The sequence below is a fragment of the Neofelis nebulosa genome, chromosome 9, assembly GCF_028018385.1.
Source record: "Neofelis nebulosa isolate mNeoNeb1 chromosome 9, mNeoNeb1.pri, whole genome shotgun sequence".
Lineage (NCBI taxonomy): Eukaryota > Metazoa > Chordata > Mammalia > Carnivora > Felidae > Neofelis > Neofelis nebulosa.
Genome location: NC_080790.1, coordinates 34,581,020 through 34,608,246, shown reverse-complemented (window position 1 = coordinate 34,608,246; position 27,227 = coordinate 34,581,020). Strand labels below are relative to the sequence as shown.

Genomic DNA, 27,227 nt, shown 5'->3' with positions numbered 1-27,227 from the left:
GTTCTTCCTAAACATGTAACCAAATGCTAAACAAATAATGAAAAGAATAGCTATGGAGCGTTTACTGTGTGGCAGGTACTTTGCATATGTCATTGCATATATGACCTATGAGAATGCTGTGATGTAGGTATTATTATTCCCATACTACAGAAGGGAATATGAAATTTCAGAAAGGATAAGTAACCTGACTTCAGGTCACACAGCTTGTAAGTGTCAGAGCTGAAATGTCAACCCAGGTTATATCGCTACAGATTTCCAGCAATTAACCCCTCTGCTATACCGCTTCTAAATATATATATATATATATATATATATATATATATATACACACACACACACACACACACACACACATATACATATATAAATATATATATATATATATATATATATATATTTAAGTTGGCTTGAAGAGCTTCCACATTGTTATCTTGTCCGGTGTCGGTCTGTGTGTGTTGCTTGGGCTAGTGCCATCAGGCAGAAATGCCTAAGGAAATCCTTGGTGCAATGACAGTATCTTGGCTAATACTGAAGAGTGAATATTCTCCAAAGGGTAGAGAGCGACAGGCTGGAAATAGGTAGGGTTTTCAGGTGGCCCATTCTTTACATTAGCAAGCAGACTTTTTTTTTTTTTTAACATTTATTTATTTTTTGAGAGACAGAGAGAGACAGAGCACGAGCAGGGAGGTGCAGAGAGAGAGGGAGACACAGATTCCGAAGCAGGCTCCAGGCTCTGAGCTGTCAGCCCAGAGCCCGATGCGGAGCTCGAACTCACAAACCGTGAGATCGTGACCTGAGCCGAAGTTGGACGCTCAACCGACTGAGCCACCCAGGCGCCCTGCAAGCAGACTTTGAATGCTAGAATTGCAATGCTTTCCTGTAATTTAAATCTAAAGGATGCTTTATTTTTATAAATATGCTAAATAGGATCAAATTACTTTTTCGGAAAATCAAATTAAAATGTTACCATTATTTAAAATTTTATATAGTTTTTCAGGGTGCCTGGGTGGCTCAGTCAGTTAAGTGTCCAGTTGTTGGTTTTGGCTTAGGTCATTATCTCACGGTTTGTAGTTTCGAGTTCCAACTCAGACTCTGCACTGGAAGCCTGCTTGGTATTCTCTTTCTCTCTCTCTCTCTCTGCCACTGATTTAAAAGACTGTTGAGGGTAAGCCTATGATCATAATGCTAACATGATGTTGAAGAAAAAGGTGTAGGGGTGCCTGGGTGGCTCAGTCTGTTAAGCGTCCAACTTCAGCTCAGGTTATGATCTCACGGTTCATGAGTTCAAGCCCTGAGTCGGGCTCTGTGTTGACAGCTCAGAGCCTGGAGCCTGCTTTGGATTCTGTGTCTCCCTCTCTCTGCCCCACCCCTGCTCTCACTCTGTCTCTGTCTCTGTCTCTTTCAAATATAAAATAAACATTAAAAAAAAATAAAAAGGTGTACAATTCAGAAATTTAGCTGAAAATACAGGTGCATTTTGTAAACAGTAGTTTTAATTTTAACAAGGACACATACAGCTTCAGTCATGGTGAAGCTATATGCTATATAGCATATAGCTATATGCTATAATCTTTGGAACAACCCAAAGATTATATGCATTGTTTTAAACATATTGTATTATTACTGCCTGAAGGTGGGACGTCTTGATGAAAAACATACCAAATCTGATTTTACAAACCCTCAGCTATAGCATGGGAATTGCAATGAAATGCTGTTAAGGCAATTAGATTTAATTTTGGCAAGTTATGAAATACTAGTACAGCTAAGAAAAAAACCAGAGATCCTCAAATAAAGAGCAAATCTTGATCTTTGTTGCTTACTATAAATGATGTTAGCAAAGGTTTACAAAAACGGAAACAAAATGACCAAATCCCTGAACTCTTTTAAGTGGTTATTTCACTTTGAAAGGGATTCTAAAAACGTATTTAAAATTTGAGAGAAAATTTTTATGGTTAAATAGAAAAAAAACTGTGTGATAAATATCCAACAAAAGTATAATTCCAGGAAAATACAAGGAAATTTGAATAATGGAACAAAAATGTTTGCATGACTATGAAGATTTGCATATGTATAATCTGAAACCTGGTTTCTATAGACTGTTTTCTGGCCACTCTATACTAATGTATCATCTTGTTTAGAGGCAAATTTGAACAAATATATCAAAATATTGCTATTTTCTCAGTTTTCTTTATAATAAACCATTCCAGAAAAATGTTCAAGAAGATGAATTTGTGAAGTAGTGCATAGATCCAGATATTGTTTTAAGGGAAACTAAAAGTCACTATATAAGTGATAGCAAGTTATATAATTAAAATATTTTATGTTTCCAGCTAATTTACCATATACGACAACACTAATTTACTATATGTGACCTCATTACAATTTTCAGCTTGGTATGTAAAATCCATGGTTTGTTTCCAAGCCAAGTATTGCCTTAAGAATTTCACTGGTGATTTCGATGGTTACTACCTTAGCAGGATGTTTCCCTAAATTGAAATAGCCAAATTTGGCATCACCGTGAACAATTTTGATTATAGCTACATAATTAACTATTTGTTGAAATGAAGGACAAGAAATATAGATTTTTATGGATTAAATTTATGATAAATAATTATGAGGTGTCTTTACTGTATTATCCACCTGAACGTGATCAGTTCATCAAGATATGCAGCCAGACATGTACCATCAGTTGTCTGTGATGTTTTGCCAACTTTTAGTCATTAAAAACCAGAGCTTTGAGCACATTTTTCAATTTTGATGCTACAAATGTCTTATTTGTCAAGAAAGGAGGATAGGACATGCTACATTTATTAGTTTCTAGCTTGATTTATAACTTTTAAATATTTAAACATATGGTATCTTGGGTGGGCTTGAATGCTGGGCTGACTTCCAGATGAATGGGCATGTGGCTTGGAGGAAAAGGCTTGGGAGCCCACACCTGGAGGGAAGATTAGGAAATGAATTTGGGGTTAAACTGAGAATTCTTCACATCTGAAGGTAGTGTCAACCCAGCACTCCTGTCTGCTAAGATAGCACTTCTCAAACTTGGTTGCCTATGAAAATAATCTGGGAAGCATTAAAAATGCCTATGCCCAGGCCCCACTGTCAAGAGCTTCTGATTTAGCGGTCTTGGTTGAGACCTAGGCATCAGCATTTAAAATTTAAAAAAATATTTATTTATTTTTGAGAGAGAGAGAGAGAGAGAGAGAGAGCAGGGGAGGGGGAGAGAGAGAGGGAGACACAGAATCCATGAAGCAGGCTCCAGGCTCTGAGCTGTCAGCACAGAGCCCGATGTGGGGCTTAAACTCATGAACCACAAGATCATGACCTGAGCTGAAGTCAGAAGCGACTGAGCCATTCAGGCGCCCCTTAAAAAATATTTTTTTAAATGTTTATTTATAAGCATCAGCATTTCTTATAAAAAGCTCTCCAGGTGATTCTAATGTGCAGTTAGGGCTGAGAAGAGTTATCAGTAGCTTAGCTAGCAAACAACATCCTGACAGGTTGAATGAGCTTCGCAGCCAGGTTATATACTATGGCCACATTTTGGTTACATTATGTCAGGCCTGAGTCATACTCAGGTTGGACAGGGCTGGAATAAGAGACTGTCATTAATGGAGAACCAGCAAATGAGCCTCAGGTTCATTCATTCGACGGGTATTTATTTTGTTTCTACAATATTTTAGGAACTAAGTTTAGGGAATAAGGATAAAGGAATAAGGGGAACAGATATGTAAACAAAATCAATACAGTGTTACAAATATTATAGTAAAAGTATATATGGAATACAGGAAGCATACACTTCCATATACAAAGGAAGGAAGGATAGATGATGGGGGTCTTTTTTTTTTTTTTAAAGATTTTTTTTAACGTTTATTTATTTTTGAGACAGAAAGAGACAGAGCATGAATGGGGGAGGGTCAGAGAGAGAGGAAGACACAGAATCTGAAACAGGCTCCAGGCTCTGAGCAGTCAGCACAGAGCCTGACGCGGGGCTTGAACTCACAGACCGTGAGATCATGACCTGAGCCGAAGTCGGACGCTTAACCGACTGAGCCACCCAGGTGCCCCAGATGATGGGGGTCTTAACTGAGTCTTGAAAGACATGGGGTCATCACCGGGCTGTTGCAGTTGATGACCAGGAGTTTGTATCCCTACAAACTTCTTGAATTGGGCAGGATGGGAACCCCAGGTGTATTGAGAGCAGGAACAGACCTCTGGGCACAGCCAAGTGGGGGAAACAGGAATGGAGGCTTTGAGAGGATGACCGGCTGACTGCTTTTTGTTCTGGAACCACTTTTAACAGAGCCTGGATGCATTTTCAGAGCAATATCTTAAAGCATGTTCAAACTGGGGTTTTAGGAGCGCTTTCCAAGAGCTCCAATGGAATGGGAAAGGAATCCAGTTCCAGATCCTTAACTTCCATACGTATTTTTCCTGCCTTCCCTGCTAAAAAGCAGGTGATTGAACCATTCTCCCAGCAGCTTCAAGCTGTTTCTCCTCTCCCACAATCACCTTCCATGCTTTCCACAGGCAAACAGTGACTCCTTGCTCTTTCAAATCTCCCTGTGATGTAAACTCAGAGGCACCAAATAAAGGGATTCTTTGAAACATCAGTTCCAGGGAGCTCCTTTAATGATTAATCAAAGAACCATAAACCTGCCTTCTGGTTTTGTATCTTAAACACATTTCTCTTAAAGGTAAAACACAGTGTTAGACAAGGCCATTTTCGGCCCATTTGGTGATGTTTTGAATCCTACTATATTGCACAGTGAGGAAGTTGGAGTGAAGGCAACCTTACTTTAATCATCGATCTTGCTTCTTCTGTCCCCAGACTAATGAATCCCTCTTGGAGGAAAATTCCAGAAGAAAGAAGCAAAGAGAGCATGAAAGAAATCCTGAATGCTAAAACGGCTATTTTCGAAGGTTTAACATAAGCAATTCCTTTCAACCATTGTCACACTCATTCTAGGGTGCCTCATTAGCTACAAAAAATGCACATTTAACTAGCGGAACCAATTAGTGATGCTGATTCTTTTCATCTTTTTTGAGATTACCAAGTGATTCAAGATACATTTAACAAATACATGGATAAAACATGTGTGATTTATTTTCAATTGCTCTGGGTCAAGAAAAGACTTAAATGCATATTATCAAATCAAATCAAATCAAATCATGGATTGATTAAATCTATTGCTTATCTTACTTCATCTTATTAAATATTTAATATTTTCTGTTACCTACTAATAAAAATGCAAAGTTATATGATGAACTGATTCGTTTGTTTTCTTTAGTAGTATATATCTTTCTCTGCCACTGAATAGATAGGAAAAGTTTGATTACAATGTTTAATAAATTATTTCTGCTTTTTAAATGTGGAATTTTATTTATTTTTTCCCAAAACCTGAACACCAGAGTTTGAGAACACACGCACACACTGAAAGAATATTATTATTTTGATCATACTTCTTGCTTCGTAAAAAACTTACAATTTTTGCTACTCATTACTTTCTGCTATTACAAGTTAAGGAAACAGAAACAGCACATTGATTAATCATCTTGTTCTCCAACTTTCATTTTTAAAAATTTTAAACAAGTTTTTACATATTTATTAAAGTAATATCTATATACCCAACGTGGGGCTTGAAATCACAACCCTGAGGTCAGGAGTCACATGCTCTTCCAACTGAGCCAGCCAGGCACCCTGTTATTTTATAAATTTTAAAACCAGGGATAATTAATTATGCAGGTTTATATCACTTTAATATTGATTTGGCTGTTATTTCCCATAAATAGAATGAGCTCATCTAGGGTCCAAAGTTTTAGCATAAACATAAAAGAAACACAATGATATTAAATTCTTTTATCAGAAACTATTGCATGGGTAAAAATATATTGAGATTACCACGAGTTCCATTTTTCCTAAACCTTTTTTAGTATATTGGTTTAAACAGGTGGTTCTAAGTGACTGAGTAAAAGGTATACTTGTTAGTCACTTAACAAGTCTTGGAAAAGCATTTTTGCTATACTTTTCAGAAAAAAACAAAAAAAAACAAATGCTATTTCAAGATGGCAGCTTTCTAATTCGTTCCTTTCAACTACTTTGAAGAAAAAGTTTGAGTTGTCTGTCACCTATTGCTCATTAAAAATGCTTTGGAAGATGGGGCTCCTGGGTGGCTCAGTCAGCTGAGTCTCTGGTCGTGATCTCACGGTTTGTGAGATTGAGCCCTGCATCAGGCTCTGTGCTGACAGTGCAGAGCCACCTTGGAATTCTCTCTGGCCCTCCCCCACTTGCTATCTCTGTCTCTCTATCAAAAATAAATAAATAAACTTAAAAAATGCTTTGGAAGAATATCACTGTGATCCTTGGCATGTAACTCAGGAGTAGTTGGAAGAAGTAACATTCCTAATAACAAAATTCCTACTTCTAGCCACCCCTCGTACAGACAAGTTTCTTAGTGCTTACTACTATTACAATGAAAAACAGAACAGAATTGTTCCAAAATTCTATCTTTCTGGCAAGGGGCACATGAATTAATTGGAAAATTAAGACTAGTTCTTAAGGCATGCATTTCTTTTTCTTTGGGAGCAAGTGCCTGGCTGGCTCAGGCAAAAGAGCATGTGACTCTTGATCTCAGGGTTGAGTTCGAGCCCCACTTTGGGCATAGAGATTGCTGAAATAAACTTAAAAAAAAAGAAATGCATTTCTAATGACATTTTACTTTTTTATGTGAATGTGTTTATGTATACATAAATGTTTTTATGTTTAATGTTTTGATCAATTGTGTACTAAATAATAATACAGTGACAGTTCACTTGAGAAATATTTTTACCATTTAGCCTTACATAGGGTCACAAGAAATTTTTTTTAAGTTTATTGATTTATTTTTTAGAGAGAGAGAGAGAGAGAGAGAGAGAGAGAACCAGCGGGGGAGGGCCAAAGAGAGAGAGACAGAAGATCTGAAGCAGGCTCTTGTGCTGACATCAGAGAGCCTGATGTGGGGCTTGAACTCATGAACCGTGAGATCATGTCCTGAGTCGAAGCTGGATGCTTAACTGACTGAGCCACGAGGCACTCCAAGAAATTTTTTTAAAGAATTAAATTTAAGTTACATGTTTGGTGTGAGAAGTATGAAATGGTGATGAGTAAGACTTTCAAGTATAAAAATATTCCATTAGGGGCAAAATCCTGTGGGAGAAGTAATGGAAATACAAGTTCAAGCAGAAAAAAGAATGACAAAAAATTTGTCTGTTAAACACTAGGTTGCTAATGTAATTAAAAATTATTTTATAATTGTATAGAGTAAAATTAATTATTTTAGTGTGCAGTTTTAAGAGTTTTGTTAAATGCATAGAGTCATGCAATCCCCACCACAATAAAAATACAGAGCGGGCCCCATCACTGCCTCCCCTTTCCTTCCTTTGCCCGTCTGTAGATAACCCTTCTGCTAAACTCCTCCCCCCTCTCTCCCCCCCCCCCCACCCCACAACTACTGATCTGTTGCAAGTCACTATAGTTTTGCCTTTTCCAGAATGTCATACAAATGGGCTCGTACAGTATGTGTCCTTTCATGTCTGACTTCTTTCATTTAACACAGTGCGCTGGGGATTCATCATGCTGTGGTGTGTACTAATTATTCACTTCTTTTTATTACCAAGTTGTATTTGATCATATGATGTGCCACAGTTTGCCAATCCACTCACTACAGAACATCAGGGTTGTTCTCAGTTTGGATTGTTAAGAGTCAGCCTCCGTAGACATAGTTTTTCATTCCTCTTGGTTGAATACTAAGAAGAGGATTGTTGCTTTATATGAAAAATATGTATTTCAGAAAGTACCAAATTGCTTCCCAAAGTGGCTGTACTATTTTGCATTCCCACCAGCAATGTGTTTTTTTCTTTTTTCAATTTTAATTCTAGTAAGTCTCTAGTAGCATGTCATTGTGGTTTTGATTTGCATTTACTTGTTGAGGATCTTTTTGTGTGATTATTTGACACCCACGTATTTTTAGCGAAATGTCTGTTCAAGGCCTGGCCCAATTTTTAATTGGGTTGTTTGGTGTTTTATTGCTGAGTTTTAAGAGTTTGTTTGTTTGTTTGTTTGTTGTTAATATATCCTGGACATAGATCCTTTGCGTGGGATTGTGTTGACTCCGTAGATCAATGTGAGAAGAATTAACATCTTAAGAATGTTGTCTTCCAACTCATGAACACCGTATACCTCTTGTGTCTTCATGTATACCGGGTCTTACTTGATACCCCTTGTCTTTTATTGTTTTCAGGATATGGGGATGGCACACATTTTGTTAGACTTGTACCCACGTATTCTGTTATCGGAAATGGTATTTTAAAAAATTTTAATGTTTAAATGTTTCTTTTTTTTTTTTTTTCAACGTTTTTTTATTTATTTTTGGGACAGAGAGAGACAGAGCATGAACGGGGGAGGGGCAGAGAGAGAGGGAGACGCAGAATCGGAAACAGGCTCCAGGCTCCGAGCCATCAGCCCAGAGCCTGACGCGGGGCTCGAACTCACGGACCGCGAGATCGTGACCTGGCTGAAGTCGGACGCTTAACCGACTGCGCCACCCAGGCGCCCCAAAAATTTTAATGTTTAAGTGTTCATTGCTAGTATATAGAAGCATATTGATTGTGTAACCTGGGACCTAGCTAAACTCATTTACCAGCTCTAGGAGTATTTTAGTAGATTGTGTGGAATTTTCTATGTAGATGATCATGTCATCTGTGAATAGAAGAACTTGTATTTTCATCTTTCTAATTTGTATGCCTTTTATTTCTTTTACTTGCTCTATTGTAGAAACAAGGACTTCTGATAGAGCACTGAATAGGAGTGTTGAGAGTGGTCATCCCCGTCATACTCTCCTGATCTTAAGGAGACAGCATTCACCTTAAGTATGATTAAGTATGACACTAGGTGTAGGATTTTTTGTGAATGCCCTTTAGCTGGTTAAGAAAGTTCCATTCTGGGGTGCCTGGGTAGCTCAGTCGGTTTGGCATCTGACTTCGGTTCAGGTCATGGTCTCATGGTTTGTGAGTTGGAGCCCCGCGTTGGGCTCTGTGCTGACAGCTCAGAGCCTGGAGCCTGCTTTGGATTCTGTGTTTCCCCTTCTCTCTGCCCCTCCCATGCTCATGCTCTGTCTCTCAATAATAAATAAATGTTAAAAAAAATAAAAAAAAAAAAAAAAGAAAGAAAATTCCATTCTGGGGCACCTGGGTGGCTCAGTCAGTTGAGCAACCGACTTCGGCTTGGGTCATGATCTCACAGTCCATAAGTTCCAACCCCAGATCAGGCTCTGTGCTGACAGTGCAGAGCTTAAAGCCTGCTTCAGCTTCTGTGTCTCCCTCTCTCTCTCTGTCCCTCCCCACTCATGCTCTGTCTCTCTCTCTCTCTCTCAAAATAAATAAACATTACAAAAAATTAAAAAAAAAAATGAAAGTCCCATTCTATTCCTACTCTGCTGAGAGGTTTTATCAGAATGAATGTTGAGTTTTGTCCAATGACTTTTCTGATTATGTTTTTCTTCTTTAATCTGTTGATATAGTGAACTATGTGGATAGATTTTTGAATGTTGAACCAGCCCCACACTCCTGGGATAAACCTCTCTTGGTCATGATGTATTATTCCCCTTCTAAAATTTTTGGAGAATTTTTATGTATACATTTATAAGAAATATTGATCTGTAGCTTTATTTTTTGTACTTACCATCTTTGTGTGATTTGGGTATTGGAGACCCACAAAATGAGTTGGCAATTGTTCCATTTTCTTATTTTCTCTTAAAGAGCTTGTGTAGAATTGGCATTATTTTTTTCCTTAAATGTTTGGTGTCATCAATCAGTAAAATTATTTGATCCCAGAGAGTGCTTTGATAGAAGCTTTTAAATTAAAAATTCAATTTCTTTACTAGAAATAGGATTATTCAGGCCATCCATTATTTTTTTATTGAGTAAGTGTAAGTAGTTTATGTTTTTCAAGGAATTGGTCCATTTCATCTAAGTTGTTGAATTTATGGGCATAAAATTATTCAGAGTATTTCCTTATTATCCTTTTAATGTTGTAGTGCTGCAATGACATTTCCTCTTTCATTTTTGACAATGGTCCTTTTCATCTATCTTGATCGGTCTGGCTAGCCATTTTTCGATTTTGTTGATGTTCTCAAAGAATCAGCTTTTGTTTATCAATTTTTTTCTATTTGTCTATTTTCAGTCTCTTCGGATTCTGTTCTTATTTTTGCTACTTCCTTCTTGCTTTTGGTTTCAATATTCTCTTTACTAGTTTCGTAAGGTGGAAGCTTAGATATTTGATTTGAGACTCCTATTTTCTTTTTTTCTTTCTTTTTTAAAGAGCAGCCTTTTTTTTTTTTAATGTTTATTTTGAAAGAGAGAGACAGAGTGTGAGCGGGGGATGGGCAGAGAGAGAGGGAAACAGAATCCGAAGCAGGCTCCAGGCTCTGAGCTGTCAGCACAGAGAGGATGCAGGACTTGAACTCACAAACTGTAGATCATGACCTGAGCCAAGGTCGGTTGCTTGACCGACTGAGCCACTTAGGCACCCCTTTTCTAATATAAGTTTTGAATGCTTTAAATTTCCCTCTAAGCATTACCTTAGCTGCAACCTGCAAATTCTGAGAAGCTAGCTTTTTATTTTCACTCCATTCAAGATATTTCCTAATTATCCTTAAGTTCACTTTAACCCATGAATTACTATGTATCAGTTGCATTGTTTGCAAATACTTAGGGTGGGAAGGGACACAGGGGGAACGATAGGTCAACTTCAATGGAAGAGAGAGGAAGAATGTGAGGGTACAGGCTCAATTTAGCTGCATTATTATTTCTTTTGATGTCAGGAGTGCATCCTTGGTGATTTCCCGAATATTTGTACTTTATTTACACTTTAAATCTTTCTCTTTCCCTCTTTATAGTAAGCAGTAAGCCAAGCTAATGTTTGTGCAACAACAGTTTGCAAAGTGCCTTCTATTATACATTAACTTGTTTAATGTCACTGTACCCCTAAAGCCATCATTCCTATGGTAAGGTCAGAAAAATGATGCCCAGCCTAGAGAAATCATGGGATTTGTCCTCGTCCTCCATTAGCGAGTGCTAAAACTCAGTTTTATTTTTTATTTTTTTATTTTTTTTAAAAACTCAGTTTTATATCCATATCTTTAAACTCAGATTTTCAAATCCAAGATTCTTTTCAAACACTACACCTTTGTTCTTGTAGCAGGCATATGAGCTTGCTTTAGGGGGCAGGACGCCAGGGGACATATTCTAGTGAGAGCCTTGAGGGGACATACATAGAGACTCTCCAGGTATACTCAGTAGGAAATGGCAGCCATGAGGATGGGGGAGTTTCCCAGCAGACTGATGACTGGAATCTACTGGAAGAACAAAAGGGATACCCAGAGAGTGGGCCCTACTTGGGTAAGGGAACTCCCAGGCACACATAAGAAAACACCTGTATGCCCTTGGCCCCATAATCTGATGCCAGGTGCTGCCCTTCCTCTGTGCCTCTTGATGGTAGGAGTGCTGACAGGAGAGAGTCATGGAGAAGCCCATTTGATTCCCCACAGCAGCTATTCATCAAGGATCCTCCCTATGCAAAAAGTCTGCCTTTATTTTTCTCGTCCATCTCCGAAGGAGAAAAGCCTGATTTGGTGATGGGAAGGGGAAGGGGCTCTGTGGGTGAGAATGGCCTTGCCTGGCGGGAATCTGGGCTGCTGCCTGAGCCACAGAGATCAGAAGGGATGCAACTGAATTTCCTACACGTTTTGGGACATTTCCTAATTCTGATATTTTGGCTCAGAAAATTCGGTGCTGAGAGGTATAAGAAAGTTGCAGACGTAGCAAATGGTCAGAGCGCAAATCCCTGATCCGTTGCCTACTCTTGTAGCCTCAGGCAAACTCATTACTCTCTCCAGGCCCTGATGCCTCAACTGTAAAATGGGCGTAGTAGTACTCACCTTGGTGGGTTTCCTGTGGAACCCAGTATTGACACCTTCATCTTAGGTTTTCCTAGATGGGATGCTGCTTGAGGCCCAGGACCTTGCATCACCAGTGACTAGCATAGAATTGCACTTACCACGCTGCTGCTCAACAAATGGTTGTGGACTATAAGTGGCCGGAGGGAAGCGGTAGGTGTTAGTGCGTCAGCCAAACCCAAGTTCAAATCCTAGCCTCCCTCTTTGTTAATTGCGTGAGTCCCTTCATTTCCTCCATCTCACTTTCCTTGTCCCAGTTAGACAGCATGCCTTGTTTGTTGTGGAGATTAAGGGAGGAAATGCATGTGTGGTGAGCAATGGAGAAATCACCACAGTGATGACTGTAGGTAGACGTGAGAGAAACAGTACTGAACGTGGAGTTCGGGTGGTCCGCCCCCAAGTCCCTGATCTGATAAATTACCAGCTCTCTGATCTTGGACCGGTCATCTAAACTTAACTTTCTGAGCTTTGTTTTCTCATCTGTCACATAAAGATGTTAAAGCTTCGTTGCCTCTGGACTGCTGTATGGTTCCGAGAAAGTGATGTATGGGAAAGTTCGACATTCATGAAGCCCTAACAGATATGAAGAATTATTATACTCTGAAAAAAAAAAAAAGAATTATTATACTCTGACCCATGTTTCCTCAACCACCTGAATCCTCCGCAGGATGTCTGAGACCCACAAGGGGCTCTGAGGGTTCAGTCCATTCCTTCCCTTGAAGGAAAGTTGCTTTTCATGAGAGTCTGCTGCCCCCTGGTGGGTGTCATCGCCACATTGCAACAAATTTTCCTGGAAAAGATGAGGTGTTTTGGCTGGGGACATCTACCAAAACAACGCACTCCTGCTCCTGATACCTGAAATTGCGCAGCCGCTTTTGGGGCTGGAGCCTCAGCACATTTGGGGCAAGGAGGAGACGAACTTCTACCCTTGCAGAGGAGCTTGCCGCTTGTCAGGTGGCTGGGAGCTGGTGGCCACACTGCCATGCCACCTGCAGCTGAAAGGGTCCTGGAGGGTCCAGCTGCCGCCCTCCAAACATCTCACAGCTATGGCATTTTTCTGCTGGAAGAAGAGACATCTGGTAGGTGCTGTTTTGGGATCCAGGAGCTCCTACGTTATTGAGCTCCTCATAGGCCCAGAGGGGATACATTCAGCCTTTCTGCCACTGTGTAATTTGTTTTTCATCCCACGGACGAACATCTGCTAGTCCTTGCCCAATTACAAAGGCCTTATATTTTATTGCCAAAATTTTGGAAAAGCTAAGAGTGGAAGGCGGGGACAAGAAACTCAAAACCAACTATAATCTCATAGATAATCAATATCAACATTAAAAATCTTTTGTTTTCTTTTACATATGTTAACTGTGGAAAGTTTGAAAGAATGATAGAATGAATGAATACCCATGTATTCGTCACTAGATTTGCCAGTTGTTACCGTTTTGCCACACTTTCTTCAAATCCTGCTCCTATGTTTTTTGTGTGCTGAGCCATTTGAAAGAAAGCTGCAGAAATCATAGCACTTTACTCTCAAATATTTAGCAGGCATTTTGTAGAAGTGAGGAACTTCTTACACAGTTACGACATTCTCATCACAATAAAAAAAATTTAACAATTTCATAATACACCTAACTTATATTCTATATTCCAAGTTTCAAGTTTCTCCAATTGTCCCCAAAATGTCGTGTGTGTGTGTGTGTGTGTGTGTGTTTGTGTGTTTTAAATTTGAGCGCTAATCAAGGTTTGTATTGGTTGTTATGTCTTTATAGTGTTTTTAGTGTAGAATAGCCCACCTTCATTGCCTTCAATTTTTTTTCATAGTGGATTTTTTCAAGAGTCTGGGGCTGTTGTGGTATAGAATGTCCCACAACTGGATTTATCAGGTTGTTTACTCATGTCTGGATTCAGGTTCGACATTTGTGGCGGGAATCCTTCATCAGTGACATCGTATGCTTCTTGTTGTATCACATCAGAATGCTACTGATGTCAGATTATATCACTGCCTTTTAATGGTCCTATGCATCTGAATCACCTGAAGAGCTTTTTGCTCAATACATATTCTTGGGCTTCACATCTGGAGTTTCAATTTCATTGGTCTGGGGTGCACTCAGCACATTTAAATTATTTATAAGCTTCTCATGGAGTCAGTTGGGGGATGGCCGGGGTTGAAGCCCATGGGAGCACAGCCCTCCAGTCTCTCTCCTTTGTGAATTTGCACTCTCCATCCATATGTTGTAAAGCCTCTCTTCCAAACCAATAGACTCAGAGCAGTGCTACTGAGTCCCTCAAAGAACCTCCTCAACCAAATCACCTCCCACCTCCCACGGGATCCTGGGAGATGACTCACTCCAGCCTCTTTGCCTTGGGCCACAGACTCAGGGGCTAAGTTGGACCTTCTGCTGGGGTTTGGATGGTGACAGGTCTGATTATGGGCATGGTGCTGGTGCTAAGGAGCCTAGAAGGAAGTCTTCCCAGGGAGGGGAAGTACAACAGGCACAATTTATCCACTGAGGTGATGGGAAAGGAGCTAATGTGACCTGTGCCCCTGAACTTTCTTCCCATGGCTGGGAGTGACATTTCTGGAAAGATCAGAGTGACTTTGAAAATAAGAATTTGAGGAGTGCCTCGGTGGTTCAGTTGGTTAAGCGTCAGACTTATGATTCATGAGTTTGAGCCCTGCATTGGTGCAGAGCCTGCCTGGGGTCCTCTCTCTCTCTCTCTCTCTGTCTCTCTCTCAAAATAAATAAATTAATTAATTTAAAAAAAGAAAACAAGAATTTGAAGCTACTCAACATTCCCTCTTCATATTGCAACAGATCAGCTAGTGACGATTCCCAACATTTGTGTTCTCTCTCTTTCTATCGGACCCCCAGACATCCCCCACAGTGCATTTAAGGCATATATGAACTTCACTCTCTACTTCAATGGAGAAGACAATGGAAGTGTAAGTGGGCTTTAGAGATGCAAATGTCAGCATAGATGGAAAATGGAAAGAGGAGTTGGATCTGTGTGATCTTTTGAGCTGGTGACTAGGAGTCAGTGCAAGGCAGTTTAAAAAAGGTGATCAGGAGGTGTGGACAGTCGATCAAAGCAGGAAGACTTGCAGGAACGGCCACGGAGGGAACCGTGTTCTCCTGGACCGTGAGAGGAGAGAGGCCGGCTCAGGAAGTGCTGAGTGGAATGGCTAGAGAGGAGCTGCAGAGGGGATGAAAGCAGAGGAAGGTTGAAATTAAATCCTGAAAGTTTGGGAGGGACTTGTCCCGGGACACTTTTATTCATGGGGTCTCCCACACGGAGCCAGGAGACTGTCTTCTCAGAAATCTTTCTTAGTTGCATCCCTTTTCAGACCTCCAAAACCAAACTGAAGGGGAAGAAGATGGTAAGGAAGCAATGAGCGAATGAGAACACATGAGGTGAGAAAACCAACAGTGGTCATTTTGGGGCTGGGCTGAGTGTGGGCAGGCGTCTGTGTGGTAGGAGACTATAGGGAGAAACTCTATGAGCGTGTCTGTGTTGGGACATGTGTTCGTCATGCGTGGGCACCAAGGAGTGGAGTTGTGAGGTTGTGCAAGTGGCTGATATTGCTGTGTTTCAAATTGTTTGAGGTCATGGTTCCAGACTTTTAAAATGGTTTTGTCAACTCCTCAGAAGAATTGAGTCCACATTTATTTATTTATTTATTTATTCTTGATTGAAAGAGAGAGAGAGAGAGAGAGAGAGAGAGCATTAGTGGGAGAGGGAAAGAGAGAATCCCAAGTAGGCTCTGCACTGTCAGCACAGAGTCTGATGTGGGGATCGAACCCATGAACCATGAGATCAAGACCTGAGTTGAAATCAAGAGTCAGGTGCTTAACCAATTGAGCCACCCAGGTGTCCCAAGTCCACATTTTGAGTTTTGGTGTCTTTTCAATCTGAGCCACCAAGCTTAAATAAGAAGGCTTAATCTAAAGTTGTGCAGAGTGAGTTCCATGGAGTGTTACTATATTTCAGAGTGGGAAAATGTTTGGAAAAGACTGGGGTTGACCAAGTCAAGGAAGTTCCTTTACTACGTATACGTCTTAGGGCCTTAGAGCTTTGTGAGTCTCCAGGCGAGACTGTGGTGTGCAGTGTTTCTCAAACCACTAGGTCGTGGATCCTTTTCCTTGGTACTTAGCATCTTGGGAAGCCAAACTTGTATGGACCACCCTTTCAGAAACAATGTTTAAGTTCTAAACATTTGTTAAATCATAAAGAAAAAAATACTTATTTTTACTATGAAAAACTTTATTCATGCAATTGATTTTAAGCAACATTAAAAAAAACTATATTCAAAGGTGTTGATTTTAAGTAAATTTAAAGACTCAATTTGATGTTTTTTAAATGATTCATCATGGTGGTGGTGAGACAGCATGAGATTTGCTCTTTCCACTTTTCATTCTTTTCATTGGGCAGTTATAGGCTTGATGTCTATTATTTTATATGTTAACTTGGAAATTTAACATGCATATTTAACTTAAATTGACAAGTCAGAATGTTTGCTCTTCTCCCAAACCAACTCAGATGTAAGCATGCTTTAACTCTAACTATCCCCTGCTGACTTATATGTCATTGTTGTCCAAGATTTTAGTTCTGTCTTATGTCTGGAAGCCCCCAGATTAGACATGATGACTATTATTTTATACATCAGTGTTTGTATAGATCGTTTGCATGTTAATAATCTTGCTTGCTTTCTTCATTCCTTCTTGCAATTCAGACATTAGTTTTCTCACTGAGGATCTGTGTATAGCAAGCTGTGCTTTGCTTTGTCTATCGGTTCTTTATATCACTTTATTCTTGAAGAACAGTTTTGTTTGGCATTAAATCTAGGTGGATGGTAATTATCTCTAAAGTTCAAGTTCTTCATCTATTAGATATGGATATTAAATATCGTCCTTGGTGACTTCATCGGCAGGTTCTTAGGAGGACCATATGGCTTAACAACTAAAAGCTTTAAACAATAAACGTCAAATGTTTTGTTTCTCCTCTGCTTCATGAGAAAACCTTGGAAGTTGTGTAAGACGGCACCACTTTTTCAGCAAACAGGCTCTTTGCCAAAATGTCCTAGCATATTGTTTCTCAATCTTGTTTTTGTTATGTCCCTATAAAGAGACTTTTTAGCTATATTTTCCTAATTCCTCTCCCCTTGTAAAATTTAATACAGGTCTACCTCTTATGTACTATATGTATATTGGTGCTTTATTCACAAAAAGAGTAAAGATTATTTATCCCCCTACCCTGAGAATTAATTTTTGCTTCCTCTTCAGGGCCATATCAACCTCGCTGAGAATGTGTGTCTAGTGGTATTAGAAAATTATCATTTTCAAACCACAGCATTGCCTAAGCATTAAAGGATCCAGCTTTGGAACTCGGCAGTCCTGGGATGGAATCCCTGCTCTGTCACTCACTCTCTGTGTCACACTGGAAAGTTATTTCACCTCTCTAAGCCTGTTTTAGGCTGACATATGGTGATATGGTGACAGTAATTAAATGAGCAATTACTACAGTGCCTGGAACATAGTAACTGCTCAATAAATGTTAGTGATTCATAAACGTTTCCAAGATAGTCTGTATTTCTTAACACTTTTATTATTTTGTTGTAAGAACAACACATACATGCTTTAATATACTGGACATTAAAGAAAAAGAAGTTATCTAACTCCACCCTTTCTTCCTCTCTAGACCCAATCCTCAATGTTGTAAGGGAGACCCCAGAGAATGAAAAGCCTGCTACGGTGCCTGGCTTGCTGGCCTAGTGTAAAAGTCAGGGAGCTGTCTCTGAGGGGCCTGATGGGAGCCCTGGGGCTGGGGAAGCAGACAGAGGTCCTGCAAGGACAGTTCTCAGGACAGCTACGCAAAGGCCATCACAGGGTCTAGCTACCTTGGAACACGGTGGGGGAAATTCCCCAGAGTTCTGAGAACAGTAGCCTGAAGTCCTTTCTTTATCTTCCTCTAGGACAGTGATTGGCAAAATGTGGTCTCTGGACCAGCAGCATCAGCATCACTTGAGAATTTATTAAAACTGCAATTTATTTGGGCCTCACTCCAGATCTTCTGAATCAGAAACTCTGGGGCTGGAGCCCAGTGAATTGTATTTTTACGAGCTCTCCAGATGATTCTGAGGTACTTTCGCACTTGAAAACCACTGTTCAGGGACAAGTATTCCCTCTCATGATGTCCTGTGGAGGGCAGGATGGCAAAAGTTTTGCTAAGAGAGGGGCCAGCTGAATCCTCTCCTAAGGAGAAGCAGGGGTTGGAAATTTAGGAGGTTTTGGACCAGAAGTCAACTGTGAATGCCTGAACATTTCTTTTTTTTTTTTTTTTTTTTAATTTTTTTTTCAACGTTTTTTATTTATTTTTGTGACAGAGAGACACCTAGCATGAACGGGGGAGGGGCAGAGAGAGAGGGAGACACAGAATCGGAAACAGGCTCCAGGCTCCGAGCCATCAGCCCAGAGCCTGACGCGGGGCTCGAACTCACGGACTGCGAGATCGTGACCTGGCTGAAGTCAGACGCTTAACCGACTGCGCCACCCAGGCGCCCCTGCCTGAACATTTCTTAGAGACCTTTAATGTAGCTGGATTCTGCTCCAAAGAAACTGTTACTTAGAGGTCAGTTTGAAGCCTCAACTGAACCCAACCACCAACAAAAACATATAGGAGTTTGCCTGTGTGCTGAGGGACTTCCTCCCCAGAACATTATGTTTTCTTTCTATGTGAAAACAGAAGGTCAAGGTCATGCCAACGTGTGGCTTAGTTAGAGAGTACATTGTACGTTTTGGCCCGAAATGTCTCATGAGTCCAAGGTTAATTTTGTGCTGGTTAACCTGATCCAGTCCGAAGAATGTTCTGGTAATTTACAAATGTATCATTCTAAAGTGAAGGTAGTTGAGCCGATGATAGACTTTAATTCCTCTGATTGGTTCTTTTTCTTTTTAAATTTTTAATGTGCTTTTATTTTTTGAGAGAGAGAGAGAGGGAGAGAGAGAGCGAGCAAGCAGAGAGAGAGGGAGACACATAATCCGAAGCAGGCTTCAGGCTCTGAGCTATCAGCACAGAGCCCGATGTGGGGCTCCAACTGAGGAACTGTGAGATCATGACCTGAGCCAAAGTCAGATGCTCAACTGACTAAGCCACCCAGGTGCCCCATCCTCTGCTTGGTTCTTAAAAGAAAAAGAAAACAGTGGAATTTAAGCAGCTTTCCTTCCACTGATTTCTAAACCTTGGGGGAGAAGAGACTGGTTAGTTAAGGATTAGGCCAGGTTACATATAACAGGAAACCGAAAATAGCAGTGACTTACACATGTGAATAAAATAAGAGTTTTATTTTTTCACAGCAAAGAAGTCTGCAGTTAGGCAGTTCATGGACAATGGTTACCAAGATTCAGGCTCCTTTTATATTTCCGTCGCATTGTCCTAGCTTGTGACTGCCATTCTCAGTGAAGGTCACCTCATTTCCAGAAAGCAGGGTGAAGAAGGGGATAAGGGAAGAGAAGGAAGAGGGAGACAGGAAGGAAAAAGGGTGGGGCTGCTTTCACCATGCCTCCCTGGGAAGCCTGGTACAGAACTGTTTTTTGGCCAGAAAACTGGCCGCAAAGGAGTCTGGGAAATGTAGTCCCATCCTGAAAGGCAATGATCCCAGCTGAAAATCAGGGTTCTGTTACCAAGGAAGAAAGAGGGCTGGATAGTGGGGGTAAGCAGATAATAACCTGTGTCCTATGTGAGACTGATTCTGGGGATGTACAGCATCTTCAAGAAACTGGGGAAAGAGCACTTTGTAAGGGCTGAGATGTGGTGACAGCCTCAAGCAAAAGCGTCGAGATGATGTCCTGAGACACAACCTTGTTTCTCTGTTTTTCCCAGCAGATATAGGGAGGTCTCATGCTGAGCCTTGCTCCAGGAGCAGCTCCATCCATCCCAAGGAGGAGAATTCAGGGCTTTCCCCTGGTTCCCTGCTTCCTCTCCTCATTCTCTGATAGCTGTGCCCATAATGTGTTCCCCCTTCCTCCATTTATGTCTCCTGGATTCTCACTCCACTTCCTCCGTTTTCATTTGGAAAATGGAGAAACTGAGGCTCAGGAGAGGTTAGCAACTTTCTGGTTGCAGAGCTACATTTTGGAATTGGATGTCTGAGGGTCTTCTATGTCATGATGGGTGCCCATGACCTCCTTGCACTCCTTTTATCTCCTAGCTGAGACTGAGAGGGATGGGCTGGGAACTCTGCTAGGGTTTCTTGGGTGTTTTAATGAAATAGGGGTGCATTTGACAACAGGGAAGTGTGCCTATTTGTGGAGGGGAGAGGTTACAGTTAAATAAGTTCTTAGGGGGCAGAGTGTGTGAGGGACCTGGATGGGGTAGATACAAGGGCAGAGGTGCCGAGAAACCCCCAGTTTTGGGGAGATGCTGTCTGAGAGAGGCCCTCTGACTCCAATAGCACTGAAGGGTAAAGTCATCAGCAGCCCCTTCCAGCCCTGTGTGGACATTCTCCCAGCCCTTTGCTCACAGCAGCAGGGGACCCTCCACAGCTTGCTGGAGCCTTGGGCTTGTGGTTTGGAGAAACTTGGAGCCAAGTGGAAACTCTTGACCATCGGGACTTCATTTCCCGGTGACTTGATAGGCCTGAGACGGCTCAGAGTCTGAGTAATCAAAGCTGTGGGCCCTGAGGGAGACTCAACAGAATTTGGCTTTAAACATTTGAATGTATAACAATAGGGGAATGGTTAAATAAGTTCAGGCATGAAAGACTGTGCCGTAATTAAAAAGTAATAGGGAAGGGGCGCCTGGGTGGCTTGGTCGGTTAAGCGTCCGACTTCGGCTCAGGTCATGATCTCATGGTCCGTGAGTTCGAGCCCCGCGTCGGGCTCTGTGCTGACAGCTCAGAGCCTGGAGCCTGTTTCGCATTCTGTGTCTCCCTCTCTCTCTGCCCCTCCCCTGTTCATGCTCTGTCTCTCTCTGTCTCAAAAATAAATAAACGTTAAAAAAAAAAATTAAAAAAAAAAAAAAGTAATAGGGAATAGGCATAAAAAGCTCTCTGAGATGTATTGTTAAGTGAAGGAAGCAGCTTGTAGAACAAATTTAAAAATACAATAAAATAAAAATAAAAAATAAAAATAAAAATAAAAAATAAAAAAAAATAAAATACAATAAAAATACCCACTGTCTTCCAAATGCACATGTATGAAACTGTACCAAAAAGATGTTTTAGGATTCCAGCAAAACAGTAGCTTCTCTGAGCCTCACTTGGTTGCTGTGAATCTTAAATGAGGGAATATATGAATATGCTTTGCAAAAGTTAAAAGTGGAAGACAAGTGTAAGGTAGAGGGTATGAAACTATCCTGTGCCATTACATTCTTGTCCTTGCTCTCAAGGTGAAACTGGGATAAGAAAGGAAGGAAAAAATGGAGAGCCGATTGTAGGACAGACACTGTTCTAAGCACTTCTCATGCATTACTTGCATATGCCACAACCCTGTGAAGTAGGTATTATCATCATCATCTCCATTTCACAGTTGAGGAACTAAAGCACTTTCAAGGTAATTGCTATGGTCATCCAGCTGGCAAGCTGCAGTTAGAACTTGAACCCAGAGTGCTGCTCTCAATTGCAGGAACACGTTGCAGCACCCTGGACACATTCATAGTCTTACGTATGAATAAAGCTTTTCATCTGAAAATGAGTATGTGAAACGGATTCTAAACACTGCACACTTCTGCCAGGCACAGGAGTAACAGTGGGTTAACATTTTTTGGAGCGCTTGCTGTGTCCAAGACACTCTTCTGACTGCTTTACAAGCATTGATTTAATGCACACCTTTTGCGCAGGGGTTAGCCATTATCCCCCCTTTGCAGTTGAGAAAAGTGCTGTGCGGAGTTTACATGCAATGTCAAAGTCACATGCCCAATGCAAAGATATTTAAGATGTGGTCTCCGCCCTCAGTTAAGCATGTAACAGAGTAATAAGTAAAATAATGCAGTAAATGCTGCAGTGTCATATTTACAAAGTTCCCAAGGTGCTCAGAGAAGACCTGCAAGGGAAGGAGCTGGTTGACATTTTGTGTGGGCTCCTGTGAAGCGGAGGCGCACGCGATTAAGTCAGGGGGCATTGCACGTGCAAGGCCTGGGATGAAGGAGTGCGGCCCCAACCTGAGCTTGCGGGTCACAACAGAACCCCATGCCAACCGCAGCGCCAGCCAAAGAGAGGTGGCGGCCGCTCTCTGAGGTGCAAGCCCTCTGCAGACCCCGCACCTTCACAACCCTTACATCCCCGCGGGGCGGGGCCCGCGCTCGGCTCCCGCCGGGAGGAGCCCAGTCTCTCCGTGCGTGACCAGCAAGGGGCAAACTGCGCTCCTGATAGGCTGAGATGGTAAGGGACCGCCCCTGAAGGCTGAGCGATGATTGGAGGAAGTGATAGACGCGTAAAGGGACTATCGGGATTGGTTGCCGCCTTCACCGCCGTAGGAGGGCCGGGCGGAGACGCCTCACCCAGAGAATTTTTCAGGTAAAAAATAAGCTCTGTCTTCCCGCTACAGACTCTTGTGGGGACTTTCCGTCATAGGTGCATCACTTTACATCTTTTTTGTAAAAAACCAAGTATCCAATAAGAGAAGTATCTAGTCATCCTCTACGGCTGTTCCCGCGGGGAGCGCGGCGCCGTCAGCGAAGTTTTTGATTGGCTGCTGTGGATGGGGCGGGCTAGAGGGGAGCTCGCGCCGCCTGGGGAGGGAGCCCGGCTCCCCGCTATTTCTCAAGCATTGGGCGGGCGGCGCCCCCTGGTGGTTTGCAGGAGTGACTAACGCCTGGCGCTGTTGTCCCGCGCAGTTGGCGCTTGGTGTACTTGGCTCCCTGGACCGAAAGCCTTTTGACGGCCCTTGGTCGATTCCAGCTTTTCTATTAACTCCGTCTCCTTTATTTCCTGGCTGAGCCCCATCTGTACAATGGGGATAATAATGTCTACCTCAGAGGGTCCCTATGAAGTTTCAGTTAATTAATATGCTTAAGGTTCTCACAGTGTCAGGCACATGACAGGTGCATAATAAACGATAACTGGTGGAGATCTGTAAACTGGTTAAGAATGCATGACCAGCCATTGATTCCCAGGTTTCTTAGCCTCTTCCTGTTTCCTCGCCTGTATGTGAGACTAACAATAGCACCTACTTCGTGGAATTGGGGATTAGTTGAAATACTGTTGGTAAAACATACCCTATACATAGCAATCGGTAAATGGTGGCTCCTATCACTGTTAACTGGTACGATTACTATTTCCATTCTTCTTCCTCCAGGCAAAAGGCCACTTCAGCCCAAGCTGGCGCCTCCAAAAGAGCAATAGTAGTTTACTTTGCCTGGAATTACAGTCTGTAAATCAATGACCATTCACTTGTGTGAAGACCAGGCTTGGAAAATCTCTGTATCACGGTCCTGCCCACCATTTCCATTATTCTTTTATGGACTGTCTTCTTAAGCCCCAGTGGGTGCCTGAGAAGAGCATAACATAATCATTAACATTTTGATGCACAGTTTATCAGAGTACCTTTTTTTTTTTTTTTTTGGAAAATTTACTTATTTTGAGAAAGAGAGACGAAGAGTGCGTGTGCGTGCAGGGGAGGGGCAGAGAGAGAGGGAGAGAGAATCCTAAGCAGAGGATGTCAGCGTAGAGCCTGATGCAGGGCTGGATGCAGATCTGGAACTCATGAACTGTGAGATCATGACCTGAGTCGAAGTTGGACCCTTAACTGACTGAGCCACCCAGGTGCCCCTACCAGAGTATCTTTTATATTGAGTGTAGTGTTTCAGTATTGCGAGGACAGGGCACACAGAATGATATATTGTGATAGGGTAAGATAAGGTGTCTGGGATTTGAAAGTGAAGGACCTAAGTATACATATACTCTGAAGTGAGCCTGGGGTGGGACCAGTCATGGTGAAGCATGTGGGGGTGGTGGGTGCGAGGCAGCTGGGAATCCTTGTGAGGCATGGGAAGAATCTGGACTAAAACTCAGATTGGAATTCTGGATATATGACTTTGGACCAGTCACTTGTATTTTCTGAGAATTAGTTTCCTTGTTAGTAAAATGGAAATGGAATAAGATTCTCTTATATGGTGTCTGGCTCATAATAAGCACTCTATAAATACTAGTTATTGTTACTATTATTGTTTTTAGTTCCTCCCTTAAAATATGTTGAGCACTGGGGAGGGAGCAAATGCAGTCTTTTAAGTTTTTATTATTTATTTATTTATTTATTTATTTATTTATTATATGAAATTTATTGTCAAATTGGTTTCCATACAACACCCAGTGCTCATCCCAATTAAGTTTTTATACTCCAAGAGTTGTGGGTGCTTAAGATCACCAAATAAACAGTTGGGAGTTTGGTGAGGGTAGTCCACATTTCCTTTCTTTTCCACTTTATACTTGTTATTTCCTCTTCTGTCCCTGGTCTATCCAGCAGGAGAAGTCACACAAGTGACCTAGTTTAATGAGGTCTTTATAATTCCTTGGATTCTTCCCTACCCTGATATAAATCTGCTCACCTCCGATCATTTGCCCCACATTCTTCCTTCCTTTTTGGCCTATGAGATGGGATTCTAGCTACAGCTTAGGCCCTGTGCACAGTGATCTCCATGCAGCTTGGCAGCCCCAGGATTTTGGCATTCTTCTTAGGGTGACTGACTTAGTAATGGAAAGCCCAAGGGTTGAGTTGGTACTGATTAAGCAGTATAGTGGGGATGGGGAGGGTAGTTGACATCCTCTCCAGTCATTCAACAGCTATTTTTTTTTTGCATGATTACTATATTCTGCCCACTCTTGGGGTTATATGTGTTCCATTCTCAAGATGTATATAGAGCTGTTTCTCAGTTAAAAAAAAAATAGACACATGAGGCACCTGGGTGACTCAGTTGGTTGAGTGTCCTACTCTTGATTTTGGCTCAGTTCATGATCCCAGAGTTTGGGATTGAACCCCGTGTTGATTCTCTCTCTTAAGATTCTCTCTCTCCCTCTGACCCTCTGCTACCTTGCTTGTTCTCTCTCTATCTCTCTAAAAAGAAAAAAAGAAATAGAGACAGAATTTTTAGTGAGAAAATCTGGGGCTTTCGTGTTGGACAGACTTACATTTGAATCTAGTCCTTTACCATGGTCTTAGACAAGTTGCTTATTTTCAGTTTTCTTATCTATAAAATGGCAATAAATGGAATACTTATCAGCAGTAAAAAAGAATGAATTACTGATAAATGCAACAATGTGGATGAATTTTAAAATAATCATGCTGAATGTAATATGGCAGAAAAAAAAAGAGTACATACTGCATGATTTCATTTATATAAAATTCTAGAAAATACACACTAGTCTATAGCATCAGTAAGCAGACCAGTGGTTATCTGGGAACAAGCAACTGGAGAAGGTTAGAAGGGAGGACACAAGGAAACTTTTGGGAGTGATGGTTTCACAAGTGTATTCATATATCAAAACCTATTAAGTTGCACACTTTAAATACGTGCAGATAATTGTATGTCAGTGCCACAATAAACCTGTTAAAACAGGGATAATAAAACCTTTTTCTTAAATAGTTGTAATTTTTGTAATGAAGAAAAACATGTTAAAGTGACCAGAACAGTAACAGCAAGCAATAAAGGGCATTTCTATTCTCCCCCACTTGCATATATATATATATATTTTTTTTTAATTTTTTTTTTCAACGTTTTTTTTTTAAAATTTATTTTTGGGACAGAGAGAGACAGAGCATGAACGGGGGAGGGGCAGAGAGAGAGGGAGACACAGAATCGGAAACAGGCTCCAGGCTCTGAGCCATCAGCCCAGAGCCTGACGCGGGGCTCGAACTCACGGACCGCGAGATCGTGACCTGGCTGAAGTCGGACGCTTAACCGACTGTGCCACCCAGGCGCCCCTCCCCCACTTGCATATATTTTAAAAAATAGTAGCAGGGGCGCCTGGGTGGCTCAGTCGGTTAAGCGGCCGACTTCGGCTCAGGTCATGATCTCACGGTCCGTGGGTTCGAGCCCCGCGTTGGGCTCTGTGCTGACAGCTCAGAGCCTGGAGCCTGTTTCAGATTCTGTGTCTCCCTCTCTCTGACCCTCCCCCGTTCATGCTCTGTCTCTGTCTCAAAAATAAATAAATGTTAAAAAAAAATAAAAAATAGTAGCAAAGCATTAGCTTTATTTTCATACATTTATATGACAAGGCATGTAAGTGGGTACCGACACCTTACATGGGTAACACAGGGTACAATTTTCCCTGCTTTCTTTGGGATCATAGGTACATATATTATAAGAATTAAATGAGACAATCATGTGAGGAACTTTCAGTAGTGCTAGGCATGTAGTGAACACAATATTTTTGTTGTTTTGATAACTACAGATCTTCCTTGACTTATGATGGGAAGACATGCTGATAAAACCATCATAAGTTGAAAATATCATAGGTCAAGCACATATTTAATTTATCTGACCTACTGAAAGTCATAATTTAGCCTGCCCTACCTCATATGTGTTCAGAACATGTACAGTTGCCTGCAGTTGGACAAAATCATCTAACACAAAGCCATTGTATAATAAATTATTGAGTATCTTATGTAATTTATTGAATACTCTACTAAAAGTGAAAAACACAATAGTTGTAAGTGTATTGGTTGTTTGCCTCATGATTGTATGGGTGACTGGAAGCTGAAGCTTGCTGATGTTGCCCAGCATCTTTGAGAATCATACAGCCTATCACTAGGCAAAGAAAAGATAAAAATTCAGAATTTGAAGTGAGGTTTCTACCAGATGCAGATTGCTCTTGCACCATTGTAAAGTCAAAAAATTGTAAGTTGACCTATCGTAAGTTGGGGACTGTCTGTATTATCATTATCATTATTTTATTTATTTATTTATTTATTTATTTATTTATTTATTTATTCATTCATTTATTTAATATTTATTTGAGAGAGAGAGAGAGAGAGAGAGAGAGAGAATGAGAGAGAGAGAGCAGTGGAGGGGCAGAGAGAGAAGGAGACACAGAATCCGAAGCAGGCTCCAGGCTCCGAGTTGTCAGCACAGAGCTTGACGTGAGGCTCAGACTCATGAACTACAAGATCATGACCTTAGCCAAAGTCAGACGCTCAACTGACTGAACCACCCAGGTGCCCCTGCATTATCATTATCATAGATTTGACAGATGGCATCAAGTGACTGATCAGTGAATATTGGTTGTAATTAAGAATTATTTTTATT

At 41.2% G+C, this 27,227-nt stretch overlaps 1 long non-coding RNA gene across 1 annotated transcript in view; it reads left to right on the top strand.

The window, feature by feature from the left end:
- LOC131484673 (uncharacterized) overlaps positions 1-5,426 on the top strand; it is a 92,536-nt gene extending 87,110 nt beyond the window's left edge. The window contains exon 4 of the long non-coding RNA XR_009248385.1: positions 4,835-5,426. This is a non-coding gene — a long non-coding RNA (uncharacterized LOC131484673). The remainder of the gene's footprint in view (positions 1-4,834) is intronic.
- Positions 5,427-27,227: the final 21,801 nt, after the last annotated feature.